At 36.8% G+C, this 17253-nt stretch overlaps 1 pseudogene; it reads left to right on the forward strand.

The window, feature by feature from the left end:
* Window positions 1-16768, forward strand: part of LOC136846137 (uncharacterized) — a 42254-nt pseudogene extending 25486 nt beyond the window's left edge.
* The last annotated feature ends 485 nt before the right edge of the window (window positions 16769-17253 follow it).

Below are 17253 nucleotides of genomic sequence, written 5' to 3' on the forward strand. Positions count from 1 at the left end.
TGTTTCATATAGTTATTCATCGCTGCTCTTTGCTTTTTTTTTAAGAATGTATGGTCGTGTGGAATAATAAAAATAACAATAACAAAGAATAAAAGAGACAAATTAATAATAAAATAAAATTAGGCTAATGGGGAGATAGCAGTTTGAAGACACTCGCGAAGTAGAATTCTTCTGGAATACCATCCCATGTTCTCCATTTTCTCTCTCTCTCTCTCTCTCTCTCTCTCTCTCTCTCTCTCTCTCTCTCTCTCTCTCTCTCTCTCTCTCTCATATAAATATACTGTACTTTACTGACATAAATGGGTACTAGGTTAGGAAGAACTTTGAAATCATTTCAGTCAATGAATAAAGAAGTTGAATGTGGTGACATTGTTGGCTGATTTCCTTGCCGAAATTTAACTCCATAAAGTTCACGTTAAGAAGTTATTTTTGCTCCTTTTAACTGTTAAGTATAGTAACTCGCAGGTATTATTGGGTTTACGGTAAGGAAAAAGTTAAGGAGAAGCCTTTATAGCAAGTTAAACTCATGCGTTTAAGACAAAGGCGTCACAATTTTTCAGAACGAGAAAAATAAAAAAAATGTAGACAGGAGATCAAGTGCATCTTTTTTCATTATTCTTTTTGTGTCTTTAACTTCTCAGAAATCTCGGGTCTCGAAACTGGCCGTTAACTGGTTGTCTCTGTGAAACACAACTCGATTAAAACTGCCAATGAGGCAGAATTGTCGAGGGCCCTCTGAGGTTTGATTTTGTCCTCATTGAACTTCGTGAGGGTCCAAGGAATATGCCTTGCAGGTTTTGCATCCCATCCCTGACGAGAAAAAAATAAAAAAGTTAAAAATGCGCCTAAGTTTCTTCGGCGCAATCGAGTTTTCTGTACAGCGTATAATGCTGTAATGAAACTCAGCCACGGCCTATGAAACTTTTAGCCGTGGCCCATGAAACTTACAGCCACAACCCGGTGGTGGCCAGTGTTTTTGGTACTTATAGCGGTGCCAGACGTAAGATTATGACTAACTTTAACCTTACATAAAATAAAAATTACTGAGGCTAGAGGGTTGCAATTTGGTATGTTTGATGATTGGAGGGTGGATGATCAACATACCAATTTGCAGCCCTCTAGCCTCGGTAGTTTTTAAGATCTGAGGGGGGGAGAGAAAAAGTCCGGACGGACAGATAAAGCCTGCACAATAGTTTTCTTTTACAGAAAACCAAAAAAAAAAAGAGCATTTCAGTTGTAAAATTTTCTTAAAATTTAGGTTTTTACGTTAAAATGTTTTGGGAATAATAGATCTAAAGGTCCTTATTTTCATCATGAATAGATTGGAACGTATTGAGGCGTTTTTCAACAAAGCACTGAATTATTATTTTGTCATAATTTATGTCTTATTAAATATATATATATATATATATATATATATATATATATATATATATATATATATATATATATATATATATATCTACCCCTGTCATCTTCTCTGATATTTTTCATTCGTTTTTCCCATATGGGTATTATATTTTGTGGAAGCTGTCAGAAATTTCAGGGCATTATGATTATGACAGAAAGAAGGATTTGTGCCCCTCACGGGTAATGGTAATAACAAGAATGACAGTACACCTTGCCCAGAATAACATTTTTGTTATTCTGTTGTTCGCGAGAGGTGGAAATGTGAGTTCAAGAAATTGTACGCCGGGTGGGGAGACGACTAAGGAATTTGGATGAACGGTAGAAGACGGAAAGTCAGGCAGCTGAGGACGGTATCCCCCCCTGTATGGACATTAGACGGTATCCCCTCTATGGACTTAGATGGTATCCCCCTATGGACATTAGACGGTATCTCCTCTATGGACAATAGACGGTATCCCCCTGTGGACATTAGACGGTGTCATACCCCCATATGGACATTAGACGGTATCCCCTCTATGGACAATAGACGGTATCCCCCTGTGGACATTAGACGGTATCCCCCTATGGACATTAGATGATATCCCATATGGATATTAGATGGTATCCCCATATGGACATTAAATGGTATCCCCTATGGACATCAGACGGTATTCCCCTAATGGACATTAGACGGTATCCCCTGTGGACGTTAGATGTATCCCTGTGGACATTAGACGGTATCCCCTGTGGGACTTAAGACGATATCCCTCCCACGTATATTAGACCATTCCTCTATGGACATTAGACGGTATCCCCTCTATGGACATCATACGGTATCCCCTCTATGGACATCAGACGGTATCCCCTTTGGACATTAAACGGTATCCCCCCTATGGGCATTTCAGAAGTTTTTATTTAATCACTTGATACCCAAGAAGTACCGGAGGGCAGTATCTTGCAGCCGGCATTACATCAAAGTAATGATTAACTGAAAAAACAGTTAATCTTTTTCAGAGAACAATGAAAGCGTTTTATATAACTTTTTGTGTCAATTAGAACAAGCCGTTGATCCGCTTAATGGAAGAGAGAGTGAATAATGTTAACTTTTATTTTAGTACTCCTCAAGCAATGGCTTAACCATTCCGCCCACATCTGTATAGCGTCATTTCTTTTATTCTCTTATTTCAGCAAGTTTATAGTCTTATTTAATATAATTTTGTATCTGAGGCGATCCGGTTCGAAAGTTGCGAACTCGAGAGTCAGTCTCTCGTTTACCATTCATCTAGCTGCAACCCCTTTCGTTCCTTTTACTGTACCTCCTTTCATATCTCTTTTTTTTCCATCTTACTTTACACCCTCTCCTAACAATTAATTCATAGTGCAGCTGCGAGGTTTTCCTCCTGTTACACCTTTCAAAACCCTTTTACTGTCAATATCCGTTTCAGCGCTGAATGACCTCATAGGTCCCAGTGCTTGGCCTTTGTGTATTCAATTTGATTCTCGTACCATTCACCTCAAGAATGTCGAACTCTCTCCCTTCTGTATTCCATGAATCATTCAGCCTAGCTCATCATATCAGGATGTTTTTTTTAATCACTTGAAAATATTAGTTTTCATTCTTCATATATAGGACCGTTTTATTTGTGCAAGTATGCCCGTCTCAGTCTCGTTTTATCTTAAAAAAAATAACTTCGAGCGTCCAAACCTTTAAAAAACAAACAGTAACGTTCTGCGTCCAAATCTTTTAGAAAAAAATAAACAATAATGTCGAGCGTCCAAATCTTTTTAAGATGCGGCCATAACTTCACAAGACTTCAGGCGTTCCATGAGAATTATTAATAGCCATAATGACCTCTTAACTTCTCTAAACTTCTCTGTTTCGTAATATTTTTGGATCTACTTTCCACTGGAAGCCTTGGAATCCGAAAAGGAATGAACGACGAAATTCTCTCTCTCGGGCGGTATTCGAACTCACGCTGGTTATAAGACACGCTACGGCTCTTCCCATCACACCACAAAGAGAAATGAGATTTTATCTTGGCTCATATGTATGTGTATCTGTTGAACATCAATACATTTTTACTAGAGCCATATAAATCCACTCTCGACTTAATGACGTAAATGGCTCGAGACACATTAATCTTGCAGTTATTATAGTTTTTGTCTATCTTCCCTGTAACATAATTAGACCAAAAACAAAGCAAGTTTAATGAATAAGTGCACATTACGTGGAAGTTATTCATTTTGAAAGTTGAAAAACTCTTCCATCCCGTGGAGGCTTGTTACGTATTTAATCAAATGAGATTTTCATTCAAGTTATCAAACCGCGTTAACAGATCTCTTGCATTTTTCCAGCTTTAATTCGACGCATGTAAAGTGTATACATAATTATATATTCCAGTACTCAGTAGGGCAGCGAGTTTGTGGATGGTCATTCCTAGCAAGTTTTCTGAAAAACTGATAATTCCTCCGGTTCCGTGAATTCCGTACTAAGACTCTCTTTGTAATCTGCATCAGCGTAAATGACATTTATACACATATATCTTTGAACATGTAATAATAGGGCCACAGTTTATTCGAATGCCCTTTGATCTTCTACAGAGTTCAGGGATCTGTTGTCATGTGTGATGTCAAACGGTACATTTGACAGCAAAAGGGAGACCTTGGGTTAATTTTGCTGCTTGAACCGCTGTTCCCCAGAAGCTCATTGCTCGGGTTGTCAGCTTTCTACTTTTGTCAATGAAATGCCGGAGGATTATTCGTGTAGTTTCACTCAGAAAGGCTGGGTCGTCAGGGCTTCAAGTAGCCGTTGCTCTCTCTCTCTCTCTCTCTCTCTCTCTCTCTCTCAGCTCTCTCTCTCTCTCTCCCCTTTGTTAAAAAGTTTATTGTTAATACTATCCTTCTGGGTAGTTGGACTAGAGTAAATTCTCTCTCTCTCTCTCTCTCTCTCTCTCTCTCTCTCTCTCTCTCTCTCTCTCTCTCATTGTAAAAACGTTTATTGTTAATACTATATCTTTTTGGGCGGCTATGCCAAAGAGTAAATTCTCTCTCTCTCTCTCTCTCTCTCTCTCTCTCTCTCTCTCTCTCTCTCTCTCTCTCTCTCTCTCTCAGTGTAAGAACGTTTATTGTTAATACTATCTTTCTAGGCAGCTGTGCTAAAAAGTAAATCTCTCTCTCTCTCTCTCTCTCTCTCTCTCTCTCTCTCTCTCTCTCTCTCTCATTGTAAGAACGTTTATTGTTAATACTAACTTTGTGGACAGTTGTGCTAAAGAGTAAATGTCTCTCTCTCTCTCTCTCTCTCTCTCTCTCTCTCTCTCTCTCTCTCTCTCTCTCACTAATGGCGTAGGCGGTTGAAATTGGTTATTGCAAAACTCAAGGCGATGAAACAGCGAAAGTGAGAAAATCCAATTTGACCCATGATTTATACTTCGATTGTGCTCTCGCAGATTAATTATCCTTTCAAATGCGTCAGTATATTTTTTTCTTATTCTTATTGAAAATCCGATTTTAATTAAGTAACTGATTTCGTTTGAATTATCCAAATATTTGGAATCGAAGTTGGAAATTCTTCGCTGACTTCATTGCATTTCAACGGGCGCGGATTAAGTATCGAATAGTTTACGGGCTATTGGGTGCGTCTTAATTCAGATATTGAATTCATCATTTTTTGTATTTACTGATTTAAATCAGGTCGTTCGTGTGGGCCGTGATACGACAGAAGGTCAGCTCGAGTGTTAGTCGAGCTCGCTAAAAGAATAAATTAAACAAAAAGAATAAAATAAACTGCCGTCAGTGTTTGGGACTAGAGTCATCCTGCTTTGGGGCTGAGCAAGAGGCAACTCCTACTCTTACTAATGCCGGCCCAAATCTTGGATAAAATGAAAGGGCTGAAAGCAAAAGAAAACTTCGTTATCTTGTAAAAAAAAAAATAAAGTGAAAGAAAAAAAGCTGCTGAATATTGCAACAAACCTACACATTATAGGTCGAGTTAGATTGGCTTATGTTACAAATTACTGAAACTCCCAAAAAATATTTGAATCAGACATGAATTGCAGCTATGAAAGTAATTGGAAGGATTTGTTAAATTAATTCAGGAGGAAGTGGTAAAGAAAAAATGTTTCGATCCTAATCGTGTGATAAGCTTTTGGAAGGAAAATATTCAAAATACATTGTTTACGGAACTGAATTTTTATAAAACGGCATTAAACATCATTTTGGAATGGTGATTTGAATTCCATACTTCCATGGAAAAGAAAAGACTGGCGTGACTTCTTTTATTTATTGTTATAATTTTTACATAGAGCTGAGCTTTCAGTTGAGGTGTAGCTAATGAGTGCCAGATATTCAGGAGAGCGTTCGGTGCAAGAGAAAAATATCTCTCAAGTAAAGAAAATCACATCTGCCTACCGGTCTAGGACCCGTAGAATTAACACCACGAATGAAATTGAGACTAAATTTGTATTACCCAATGAAATTTGTCTTTTTAAGGAAATTTAACTCTCTCTCTCTCTCTCTCTCTCTCTCTCTCTATCTCTAAGTTTATTATTGTAGCGTTTGCTTCTCAAACGGGAGTTGCAGTTTAGTTAGTGATAATGATAGTATTAACAGAAACCAATTACTGCCAATGTTTTCCTTTGTTCATCAAATTTCCGTACATTCTCATGTAAGTGAAGCAAGTGAAGGAATGTTTTTTGTATGGAAACTTTTCATTTTGAGATACTTTCTTCGTAAAAGAATCTTGTTTTTCTTTTTAGGATGATTTTGATTTCGATTTTTTTAGAGATCACTTATCTTTTCCACGAGTTTTACCCTTTCCATGAAAGTAAGTTTTTCTCTGAGAATTTTTTTTTTTAAATCTAGCTCTTGGGGGAAAGTTTTCTTTTAGTATTGAAAAATATATATTTCTTATTAAAAACGCTTTTAAATGAAGCTGCAGTTTATACCAGACCGTTTCTCTTAATCTGTAAAAACAAAAATAAGAAAAATAACTTTTTGAAGTTGCTTAGCTTTATTTTTCAAGTGTCATTTCTCCCTCTTGAACAGATTTAGATGCGGGTCAGGGCGACACTCCGCAGTCTTCTCAACCAGTGCCGTCTAAAGCAGCCCTTCTGGACGCCATCTTCAACTACCTCTTCCAGCTGTACCCTTCTTCAGAGTCGGTGAGTGAGTCTAAGGACGCGATTTTACTCCGCTCTCGTAAGTTGCCGTCCCCGTAGTGCCGTCAGTGCGCCCCACGTGGTGCACTGTGGGTCTTTGCAGCGTCCCTTCGGCCCCTAGCTGCGACCTCTTTCATTCCTTTTACTCTACCTCCGTTCATATTCTCTTTCTTCCATCTGGCTTTCCACCCTCTCTAACAATTGTTTCGTAGTGCAACTGCGAGGTTTTCCTCCTGTTGCACCTTTCAAACCTTTTTTACTGTCAGTTTCCGTTTCCAGCGCTGAATGGCCTCATAGGTTCCAGGGCTTGGGCTCTGGCCTAAATTCTGTTTTCTTTTCCATAGATTATCTTATTTCTTTTTTCTGTCTAATTGCTCTTTGGTTAAAGGTTAAACTGAATTTTCTATCTCGAATTATCTTTATTCCTATATTCCTATGGTACTCGCAGACATGTTCCAAATGGCAAAAATTTCTTATTGTTTTAACGGTATGACAATTCAGTAGGAGAAGTGAATATCTTTGTGTGTAACGCTTCGTAGATCTTGGATAATATTCATTGTGTCAAGTATGAATATTACAAATTAATATTTGTCGCATTTGATACAATGAAATATTATCCGAGATAATATTTGTCATATCTGATACAGTGAAATATTTTCCGAGATAATATTTGTCATATCTGATCCAGTGAAATATTATCCGAGATAATATATGCCAGATTTGATGCAATGAAATATTATCCGAGATATTTGTCATATTTGATGCAATGAAATATTATCCGAGATAATATCTGTCATATCTGACACAATGAAATATCCGAGATAATTTGATACAATGAAAAGAAAAATGAAAAAATACATATCTGAGGGATATTGTATCCGCTTCATGAAACTTACAACCTTCTTGACTTGAGAAATATTAATCTAAAACTCCTAGAGCGGGAAAGATATATCACTTTAATGCTACTTTTTCCCCTCTCCCGATCATAAGTTTTTTTTTTTTTTTTTTTTTTTTTTCCAATATTTGCCTCAAGCTTAGCCCCTGGAAAACTTAGGTAGTTTCCAGTTTTGATGACTGAAAAATGAACAGGAGATTCGATTTACTTTTACCTTTTTTACACTTTTTTTCGTAATTCGTTTCATTGATATCGGATGTCCGTCGAACAAACGGGTAAACTTAAAAAAATTTTCCATATAGATTCAGATTCCTTTTTATTGCTCACGTGTTTTATTGTGATGATATGATAACTATCTAATGTCTCTAATGGAACAAAAACAGGCCTGATTGCTACGTCAACTTACTATTTTATTTTATTGACGTTAATCTGATATTAAAAGATTACAGTACTTACAATAATTTGTTTATACAATATTTAGTTTTTGTGACATCAGAATGTATCAGAAATTGGAACTAACAGTAAATGTATATTCAGTATTTCATACAGTATACATGAAATCAGGGCATCGCATAATCATTTATATATGCCCATGTTATTTGAAAGGTGGCGATCCGCATATTTAAATATATCGCATTAGCTCCAGTCCTTAAAATTCAGCTAAGCTGAATTTATTTCTGCTAAAAGCGAGGATTTTTTTTTAAAAGTCCTTACGTATCCCATCATGAAATCAGAGCCTCATTCTGGAATATAAATTAATAAAATTATAATCATTTTTATATGCCTGTGTTATATGAAAGGTGGGGATATACTGTATATTTAAATATATTACATTAGCTCCAGTCCTTAAAATTCAGCTAAGCTGAATTTATTTCTGCAAAAAGCGTGGATTGTTTTTTTTTTAAATTCGTTACGTATCCCGTCATCGTTTTCATCGTATGAAGATAAATTTGATTATTAAATAGAAAACCAAAAGAGATTCTTGGTTATAGAAAAGTCATTAGTCTGGAAAGCAAACTTCTGATCTAACTCTGTTGTATATTTTCAGTCGCTTATAAGTATTTCTTCCCTTTTGGTTTGCAGAGTTACTTATTAATTTTTTTGAGTGAGCAAAGTCAGAAATGTTAACTAACTATGTTATTATTAATTAAATTTTTATATCCTTTTAAGTATGTTGCCTTCCACGAGTTCTCTCGCTTCTGAAGAGCTATAGACCGATATTTCTGTCATCGTGCTTCAGTAAAATCTACATTTGTCATTCGTAATCACTAGATTGTCAGTCCAAATTCATTCCAATTCACGCCTCACCCTTACATTGGTTCGTCCTTCTTTTTCATTCCGCATCACATTTCGCTAAGTCAGTTATTTTCATTTCTTTACAATTCTCTTCATACTTCACCAAGCCTATTTGTCTCAGTTATTCACTTCTCACACTTCGCCACTCCAGTGGCTTCTCCGACCGGCCAATTAGAGGAATTTATTTCAGGTGATAGAAATTTATTTCTCGTTATAAAGCGGTTCGGATTCCACAACAAGCTGTAGGTCCCGTTGCTAGGTAACCAACTGGTTCTGAGCCACGCGAAACAAACCTAATCCTTCGGGCCAGCCGTAGGAGAGCTGTCAATCAGCTCAGTGGTCTGGTTAAACTAAGGTATACTCAACATTTTTGTCCTTCATGTTCACATCACCCCACACTTCCCTCACCTGATACCTCATTTCCTGTTCCCCTCGCTGATGGCGTCACTGTTTGTCTTTCGGGACTCAGGGTTCATCGTCATCCCTGAGATGGAACGACGGGGCGATCGACTCCTCCGATGAGTACATGCTTGGAACGCCCAAGAGGTTCTTCTACCCACCCAGGGCCGGGAAGAGGAGCTACCCATTCTACGATGATGAGGCCGTCGGAGAAGTGAGTACTTTCTTGGATGGGATGTTTGCGAGATAGGGTCAGTGCACTTTGTGAATAATGGAAAAGTCGCTGAGAATCAGTGGATGATTTTTTTTTATAATGAGAGATTTTTAGATAATGGAAAAATCGTTTTGAGAATCGGTAGATAATTTTTCATGAGAGATTTTTAGATTATGGAACAGTCATTGAGAATCAGTAGATAATTTTTTTATACTGATAAATTCTTAGATAATGGAAAAATCGTTTTGAGAATCAGTTGATAATTTTTTTATAACGATAGATTTTTAGATAATGGAAAAATCGTTTTGAGAATCAGTAGATCGTTTTTTTATAATGATAAATTTTCAGATAATGAAAAAATCGTTTTGAGAATCAGTAGATAGTTTTTTATAATGATAAATGTTTAGATAATAGAAAAATAGTTGAGAATGAGTTGATAATTTTTTATAATGATAAGTTTCTTCAACGTTGCGAGATGAATATTTACCAGGAATGTTCGTTAATGTTGATATGATAGGACAGAAGAAATTCCTTTTCTTTAACGCTACGAGACGTTTCAATAGTAGTTTTTTACTATTGCGAAATGGCAGTTTTTATACCATACAATTTCCCTTCTCTGTCATTAGGAGATAAGTCTATATTTTAGTCAATATTTTTCGTCAATATTGCGGGAAGGATACTTATTTTTATTACGCTATAAAGTTTAGTCGATATTACGAGATGATTATTGTTAATATCGTGAAATAGGCGAGCTTTTCTTACTATTTTTACTAATTTCTGTCAAGCAAACGGCAAAATCTTATTCCCTTTCGACTGACGGGCAAAGGCTTGTCATATACTTGATTTAAGAATGATACTTTGTTTTTATAGCATTTGTATTCGAGTTATATCTGTTATACAAAGATTGATTTGCTCAATCAGAAGAGGTCGAACACTCGACGCAAAGTGCAGTCTCTCCTTTTACATGCGCAGAGAACCGCAATAGTAACTTGTAAGAAACAAATGTTCTCTCTCTCTCTCTCTCTCTCTCTCTCTCTCTCTCTCTCTTCTTCTTCTTCTTCTTCTTCTTCTTCTTCTTCTTCTTCTTCTTCTTCTTCTTCTTCGTACACGCTCAGAAAATTATAACAATTGTCCGGATGCTCACACAACGGTTTCCAAGGTCAATTGTATTCAGATCGCGGTTGTATTATACTTCAAAACGGAATCTGGTGTTCATCATTAGCAGAATTTCTTCAGTTTTTGTTCCTGAATTTGGTTCATTTATATTTTCAAAGATAAATGTTAGCCGTATTAGAATACTTGTTATTGCTTAAGATTAATAACTTACTGTAAGTAGCCTACAATATAATCTCTACCAGCTTACCTCAAGAACGACATTACCTGTTAGTTACTGAAGTATGTCATAAGTAACATTCTGTACTTAAATTGAAAGGAGCTGATTAATCGTGTATTCCCCTAAGTTGTTTTTAAGTTTTTTTTCCTACGCCGTTTTGTCTTATCTTTAAGACGTCTTTTTCTTGATTGTTCATTCCTGTCGTCTTTTACAAGACAAGTCCCGAACTTCACTCTTCTTTCTTCCTCGTCCGTATTCTTCTCTATTTTGGGTTTTGGAATTTTGTTGTCATTCCCTTTGCCCATTGGACCCATAAAATAGTTTTGTAGTTTTACAATTGATTTTCATTTTATTTCAGTTACTGTAAATTTTATCTTTAGTTGCTTCCTTGCTTCGTTCTTCTTTGTAAGTGTGGGCTTTTCTCTCCGACAGTCTGCGAAGGAAGGAGATTCTAAACCATCCGACGAAGGGTCGAGATGGAAAAGAAGTGTTCCCGAGACGCAGCAGAAAGAGGTGAGGAGGATTCCACGGTCCATTGTTAACTTCTTCAAAACGGAGAGAATATATCCGTGCATTTATATATAAAAAAAGAATGTCCATTTTTAACTTCTTCAAAACGGAGAGAATATATCCGTGCATTTATATATAAAAAAAGAATGTCCATTTTTTTAACTTCTTCAAAACGGAGAGAATATATCCGTGCATTTATATATAAAAAAAAAGAATGTCCATTTTTAACTTCTTCAAAACGGAGAGAAAATATCTGTGAATTGATTTAAGAAAAAAAGAATATTCAAAACGTCGTGGACAAGCTTTTAAAAAAAAACTCCAAAACGATTAGACGTGGGTAAAAATGATAAAATAGTGGAAAAGTTAAACTTTGCTTGAAACGGTTAGAATATAAGAACTTGTCTTAAACGGTTGCATAATGGTATTAAAAGCCTATAAATTTAGTTACAAATAATAAACTGGGAATCTCCCTGTTTTTCTTCCAGCTTCCAAGTTGCATGATGCAATATCGTTAGACTGATAACCTCGCGAGGAAACACGTTAACAAGGGATAACAAAATTTCTGACGAGATAGTAAAAAAATATTTGGGAAGAGAAGTCGACTCGCAAGTTAGAAAGTTCAATTTCATTTTTTCCCCATGAGTCAATAAGATTGCAGGAAAATCTTTTTTTTTTTTTTTAGAATACATCGTCGCTCTACTATTCAGAAAATCAAAAATTAAGGGGTCTCTCTCTCTCTCTCTCTCTCTCTCTCGGTTTAGAAGTTGTGAACGAATTCTCTCTCTAGATAAGCGGACCAGTTAGCTGTAATAAATGGGATCCTGTAATTTTTCAGTCTGACATTAGTGTTAACTAAAATTAAAGGTGTCTGTCACTGCTAAAGTGTGCAATTTTACATCTCTTCTCGTCTTTGTGCATCATTTCCTCCCTTTCACATTCGGCTTTATACAAATACAAACGCATGAAGAGTGTTATCTAATACACATTTAACAGAGCCCTATCTCTCCTTGCAGGGGTCACTCAGGAATATATTCTTTCTTTTGTACGTTTTCTGTTGCATTCCTACGCTAGGGTACGTAGATAAATTTTTCTCGTGAATTTAGCCGTTCATCTGTTTTTCGCTTTTTTCCAAGTATGAACATTCTATCGATAGTCACTTTGAGCAAGATATACGAATTCGCGGTTACTTTGAGCAAAATATTGATACGAATTCATGATCACTTTGAGCAAAATATTAACACGAATTCGTGATCACTTTGAGAATAATATGAATATACGAATTCATGATCACTTTGAGCAAAATGTTGACAGGAATTCGCGGTCACTTTGAGGCAAAATATTGAGACGAATTCATGATCACTTTGAGAATAATATTAATATACGAATTCATGGTCACTTTGAGCAAAATATTGACAGGAATTCATGATCATTTTGAGAATAATATTGAGACGAATTCATGATCATTTTGAGAATAATATTTATAGACGAATTCATGATCATTTTGAGCAAAATATTGACATGAATTCATGATCATTTTGAGAATAATATTAATATACGAATTCAGCAGATCACTGAAAGAGACGCAAAATCCATTGACGAGGAATTCTCTGATCACTTTGAGCGAAATATTGAGACGAATTCATGATCACTTTGAGCCGAATATTGATCACAAAAATGCCATTTCTTTTTGTGGATCACAGGACGACAGCAGACGAACCGAAAGAGACGCCCCTCAGTCCAATGACGACGATCAGGATGACTCTGCTCCTACGTCCTGGTGGTGGACCCAAGGTAAAGGGAAGATCTTTCTAATTGTATTGGGTGTGAATTAAGCATTACGTATACTTGACCTTGAAGGATTTATAAATCTTGTTCTCGTAGTCTTGAAGATTTTCCTAGTAATAACATCGCGTACCTATCCTATATATATATATATATATATATATATATATATATATATATATATATATATATATATATATATATATATATATATGTATGTATGCAAGGTAAGGGAGGATCTTTCTAATTGTGTTGGGTGTGAATTAAGCATTACGTATACTTGACCTTGAAGGATTTATAAATCTTGTTCTCGTAGTCTTGAAGATTTTCTATATATATATATATATATATATATATATATAATAATATATATATGTCCCTATATATATATATATATGTATGTATGCAAGGTAAGGAGGATCTTTCTAATTGTATTGGGTGTGAATTAAGCATTATGTATACTTGACACTCGAACATTTATAAATCTTGTTCTCGTAGTCTTGAAGATTTTCCTATATATATATATATATATATATATATATATATATATATATATATATATATATATATATATATATATATATGTGTGTGTGTGTGTGTGTACTGTATTTGTTTTCTTCCGAAAAGTCCAGAGTTACAGTCATACCTATAGAGATATACTTATAGTATTAAATATGCAAACAGGACTCCGCATGTGCAGATATACAATCCCATAATGACGCATTTCGTTCCTATTTCACCACACAACAGACAATAAGTAAATAAAATTGCTGTCGATCAGAAAGCAATCCTAGACCCGCATGAATTTAGGCCGAGAGAAACATAGCAATTCATTCGCGCAATTCCAATTCAGGTCTCGTTGATGGAAAACCGCAAAATATCTTTCCTGATATTGTGGTTTTCCGACGATTTCCACTACGCAGAAAGAAAGGATAGGATATTAATGAAGAAGATAAATGAGTTTAAAGGTATTCGTGGCAAGGAATAATAGGCCTATATGGTTTGGTCCCATAAAAACAAAGTTATTTTTCGACATAAATAGGTGGAGAATTTAAAATCAGAAGGAAAAAGGATTGAAAGAAATTCGGGAAAAGGGCCGAAATTTAGGATTTTCTACCCGAAAATAAACGGATTATTTAGTTTTTTGGTTTCAGAATGTTATTTTACAACAACTTTACGAGATGGAAGGAAAAAAAATGGCGTGAAATGTAACCCAGAATAAGGTCTGTAATTTGGGATTTGCTGACCATCAATACATGTTTAGCTGGTCCGCTGGTATAGTGGTTAGTGTCGCGGAATGCCACTCTGATGTTGCGGGTTCGCGTCTTCCCCAGGGCGATTAGAAATCACTGGTGTGTATCAGTGTGGGGTCTTTGGAAGCTTGAATTTCAAGTCACTGGCCCATGAGTGCTTGGTCCATGTGAATAGGTTTCATCTGCTGAAAGAATGATAATAATAATTAAACTAATAACTGTAAATTGCAAGAATCTCTAACGCTTCGTGTATCTGATTTAACAGCGGATTAGCAAAGATAAAATCTAAGGCTGCGAAACCGTTATAAGCTCCGATGCTTGAGCGATCGCCTTCTCTCCCACCTAATCGCCCGTGAAATGACTTATTGCCTCTTGTTTGCGTTCAATTTGGGAACGAATAATTATTGCGCCATTAATGTGCTCTGTATCATCGGCGGCAATGCCAATGTGAAAAAAAACACGTCTGATATCAGGGAGGAAAAATATATTTTATTACTAATATCGTGAAGGAAAAATAGATTATTTTATTATTTTTACTGATGTGAGGGTGTTCTTATGGGAATAACTAAAAAAACCTATTAACTTACAAAAGGAAATAAACATTTTTGATCTTATCGATATAGATAACAGATTATAATTATCTTGTCGCGTGACTTTCAAACTTACCCAACAACCCAACAAGCTGAACTAGACTGATGGAGAAACTAGGGGAACACTTAGTCTATTATAGCGCAATCATTCCTGTTGCGCAATGATTTGGAAACCTTACGAATAGAGCCAGCTTTCTCCATTCCGCCCTTGCACTGCTTTCTAATCTGCTGCCGTGCTCTTGAAAGCCAATAATCCTCTCTCCTCGACGGAAAGGAGAGAGAAGAAAGGGAAGAAGATTTATTCCAGTGACGCAGCCATGTAAAATTAGCAACTGAATGACTTGGTATTATGACGCATGCGCGTGTTTATGTTCTAAAGATGAGTCTGAAATCGACTTTCAAGTGACATCCACTTAAATTGCTTATTCCGGAAAACGCGGCTTCCCTTTGAAGTCAATTTGTAATTAATTACGTTTTGAAATATACTGGCGTGGATATTTTTTCAGCGATGCTGATGAAATGGTATCGGACTGATATGTGTAAGAGAAATTATTATTGATGCTTATCGAAAGTGACTTGGTTGTACTACTGAAAGATGTATAAGGTGGGTAGATGCTTCTTGGAACCTCGCCTTACTAGACTCATAGATGTAGTGAGTGCACTTTGTTTAATGATAAAAAGATTAATTATAGTGAGCATGGAAAACAACAGAGAAATAAGGTAGGTATGCATGCTTAAAGCATCACACATGACCGAAGAATAAGTGATACCCTTTGACGTAGCTTTAAACAGACACCTTTGAAAACTTTGTTGTCGGTTTTTGCAAGAGCAAATATTTCTCGGCCTCATATCGTAAAGAGAATTGGCAGAAAGTCACATGTTGTCCAGTATAGATTTATGTATGCACCTTTAAATTTCAGTAAACAGTGAGGGAGTTAGTTTTTTAAACAATTTTCATTAGTTCGAGATCTCAGCACCAGGCGTTATTAAGGTCCACCCTGCTGAAGTTCTCATTCTCTCTTCCCCAGCCACTGTGCGCAGGTCTCCCTTCTCCCCTCGCCTCGGAAAGAGGGACGATGTCCAATATGGCGTCTTATACGACGACGACTACCCAGACGTTGATGACGTGAGCGATGACGACTCCGATAACGACCTCGAGGAGGGTTTCGTGATCTCCGACTACTCGGAAGAGGCCCTTTCACCCCAGAGGCTCTCTCTCAGGTCAGCTTTGGTCCCACGCTTGGGAAAGAGAGATTTCGCCTTCTCCCCTCGCCTCGGCAAACGAGTAACAACAGCATTCATCCCCAGACTAGGGAAGAAAGACTTCGCCTTCTCCCCAAGACTTGGCAAGAGAGGAGATTTTGCCTTCTCCCCTAGGCTGGGCAAGAAGGCCGACTTCGCCATTCTCCCCAAGACTTGGCAAGCGCGGAGACTTCGCCTTCTCTCCTAGACTAGGGAAGAGGGGCGACTTCGCCTTCTCCCCAAGACTTGGCAAACGCGGAGACTTCGCCTTCTCCCCAAGACTAGGGAAGAGGGGCGACTTTCCATTCAAGCCAAGAACAGGAAAGAGAGTGAATGCGTTTAGTCCCCGACTGGGCAAGAGAGACCAAACTTCCGCTTCATCGGCGTCTTCTTCTTCTTCTTCTTCTCCCGAAGAAACCTGGAGGCCAAACACCGCCCAGGTGCACCAGCGCTCGGTAGCATTCAGTCCGCGGTTGGGTTAAGTCCGCCTCTCAACCTTTCATGCCAATGCCCGAAATAAGGTGGGACAATGTCTCTCACTCACCCTGAACCATTATCCTTATCCCTTATTTGTTAACGTCCTACGCATAACCCTATTCAGAGACTTATATTTAATGTACCTACAAGACGAAAATGATAGCAAATGTTGTTATTAACCTTAGCAAGTGGCTGAGTTTGTGATCGCTGTTGAATAAAATGAATGTTCATCGGTCTTATGCTGACTTACCATTTATTATGTCGCAAGTCTAAACATGAATAGGTCTAAATACAAGTGAGAGTAAAAACAGGAAGATTGAAGTCAAGAGCTTGAGATTACCATAAGGTTCCAAGGCTGAGATTATTGCACCTTAAAATGAAGACAGTGCTGGACAATGTTTTTTTTCCTTATAGCATCAACAGAAAAGGGAAAATCAGTTTATCAAGGATAACTCATTACAATCAGGTCTCTGCTTTTCTAAAGGTAAGAACTCTGCATTTTTTATCAATTTTACGTAGCGCTTTCCAAAAGGCATCCTTCGGATTCCTGACTGATTATTCATTAAAACTATGACACTCAGGAACAACTGCTCGTCAGTTATGTTTGCATATAATTAGCATTTTCATAAGTTACTTTGAGATTATTTGTTTATAATTATAATAACATACATCTGACCTTATGAATTTGGTTATAACGCCAATGGGTCCCAGTGAGAC

The sequence above is a fragment of the Macrobrachium rosenbergii genome, chromosome 14 (genome assembly GCF_040412425.1).
Source record: "Macrobrachium rosenbergii isolate ZJJX-2024 chromosome 14, ASM4041242v1, whole genome shotgun sequence".
In the NCBI taxonomy this organism is placed as follows: Eukaryota; Metazoa; Arthropoda; class Malacostraca; order Decapoda; family Palaemonidae; genus Macrobrachium; species Macrobrachium rosenbergii.